The sequence below is a fragment of the Tarenaya hassleriana genome, unplaced genomic scaffold (genome assembly GCF_000463585.1).
Source record: "Tarenaya hassleriana unplaced genomic scaffold, ASM46358v1 Cleome71, whole genome shotgun sequence".
Taxonomy (NCBI): Eukaryota; Viridiplantae; Streptophyta; class Magnoliopsida; order Brassicales; family Cleomaceae; genus Tarenaya; species Tarenaya hassleriana.
This window is the reverse complement of record NW_010969648.1, coordinates 184,206-186,688: the sequence shown is the minus strand read 5'-3', so window position 1 is coordinate 186,688 and position 2,483 is coordinate 184,206.

Sequence of the window (2,483 nt, the reverse complement as noted above, 5' to 3'; positions counted from 1 at the left end):
TCCTGCTGATGGCAGGTACAAAATAACAATCATACAATCCAATACAAGGCTAGAAGGTAAAGTGAGATCGTAAGTGCCGACGATCAATGCAACAACTTTTGCTCCATTCACGACGCGGAGTTCTACTTCTCCCTTCGTTAATTACCTACTTCCCCGCAGTCCTTGCATATTTCCACAAATATGCGAGGCACATCCGGTATCTAATATCCACGATGTAGAAGTAAACAAATTAGCCTCTATAACGAATATACCAGAAGTTGAAGCTTCTGCAAGCTTCTTCTTCCTCTGATTTTCCAGGTAGAGTCTGCAATTTCTATACCAATGTCCCACAGCATGACAGAAATAACACTCTTCCTTCTTGGGTTTGGGCTTAGGCTTAGTGACAACACTTGTCACTTTCCTCTTGCCCTTACCTTTGGAACGTTTCCTTTTGCTGGAACTCTTTCCAACAACCACCATATCATTTTTCCCTTGGCTCCCAGCTTTCTCTGGGAATGACACATTCAACTAATCAACCATCAATGAATTGTCCATGTCATCTAATTGCTCACGCAATTCTAAAATCTTTCCAAGCATCAAGCTGGACACGTCCAGATCATCATCCTCATGCTTCCAATTGATGGGTTTTCCTGGGATCTCAAGAGCGAATCTAATTCCTAAGAGATCAGTTCTAGGGTTTACGCAGCGGATGTAAAACAAAAATTTTGATGAAACCCTAAAACCTATCATGCATGATCTTGTAGAAACGTTAGAACGCTTACCTCAATCGATTCGGGGCCTGTATCAATTGATGTGTTCGTCCAATCACTGTAGGCAGGAAGAATACCTTGCCCTCTACACGTATCCACACGGCGGAAAGGATTCCAACGGTTGAAACTTGTCTGCTAGGACCGAAGAACGTGTTCTTCTTTGCGCAAGGATTTCAGGGATCTTTCTCTTAGGTTTTTCACTCTCAAAACCTCTCAATAGGATCTGAAAATCGTCCCAAGAGAATTAGGAGGCGTTCCTTCAAGTTTATCCCACTTAAAACCCTAATTAGAGCGAGTTTAGGAAATCCTGACGTCTGGACCGATCGGTCTGGAGCTTTTTAACGTCTAGACCGATCGGTCTAGAACAATTTCCGGACCGAGTGACTTTTACACGTTACTTCCGGACCGACCGGTCCACGTGTCTGGACCGATCGATCTGGGTTAGCTGGACCGATCGGTCTAGACCTTCTAGACTGGTCGGTCTGGCCTCTGCTCCACCGGGATTTTCTCGTCTCTTCTCGCGCATTTGTCCTTTCCTGTGTGTGTGACCCTGTAGGCTCATCCGATATAGTAGTATAACCCGAAATCTCTATTCCGGATATACAAGTCATAGACGGTCTCTAGCAAGACACTACGACTACCTATCTCGAATAGAGTTTGTTCGTGATCTTACGAAGCCAGTGATGATTCCGGTTGATGATCCTTTTGTATCACGATATCATATGTCGAATATAAGGCATGGACAAGCCACCTTATCTGATTCGACTGCTTTCTCGTTCACTGAGTTCGACTGCTTTCCATTGTTGTCACAGTACAGAGCAACGGGGCTATCAGCACTAGGAATGACACCCAAATCACCAACAAACTTTCTGATCCAAACAGCTTCCTTTGTTGCGTCCGACGCTGCAATATACTCAGCTTCTGTAGTAGAATCTGCAACGGTCGCTTGCTTGGAACTCTTCCAGCTAACAGCGCCTCCTTTCAAGCAGAAAACATAGCCAGACTGCGATCTGTAGTCATCCGGGTCTGACTGGAAACTAGCATCGGTGTAACCCTTTACAGCGAGCTCGTCTTCCGACCCACCGTATACCAAGAATACATCCTTAGTCCTTCTCAAGTACTTAAGGATGTTCTTGACGGCGATCCAGTGCGACTCACCTGGATCTGACAGGTATCTACTCGTAATGCTCAACGCGTAGGATACATCCGGTCGAGTACAAAGCATGGCATACATGATGGATCCAATTGCCAAAGCATATGGAATCCGATCCATGCGTTCTCGCTCATCAGGTGTCGTAGGACACTAACTCTTGCAGAGAACTGTGCCACTGCTCATCGGTAACGTTCCTTTCTTGGAATCTTGCATCTTGAACCGTTTCAAGACCTTATCAATGTAAGTACTCTGACACAATCCTAGAAGACGCCTCGATCTATCTCGATAGATCTTTATGCCTAGAATATAGGCCGCTTCTCCTAGGTCCTTCATAGAAAACTGCGTTCCTAGCCAAGACTTAACGTCTTGCAGGGTAGGAACGTCATTCGCTATAAGGAGAATGTCATCCACGTACAACACTAGAAATACATTTGTGCTCCCACTAGCCTTCTTGTAAACACATGGCTCGTCCTCGTTTTGTGAGAAACTAAACTTTTTTATTGTCTCATCAAAGCGAAGGTTCCAGCTCCTTGAAGCCTGCTTCAGTCCATAAATGGACCTCTGAAGCTTGCACACCATCC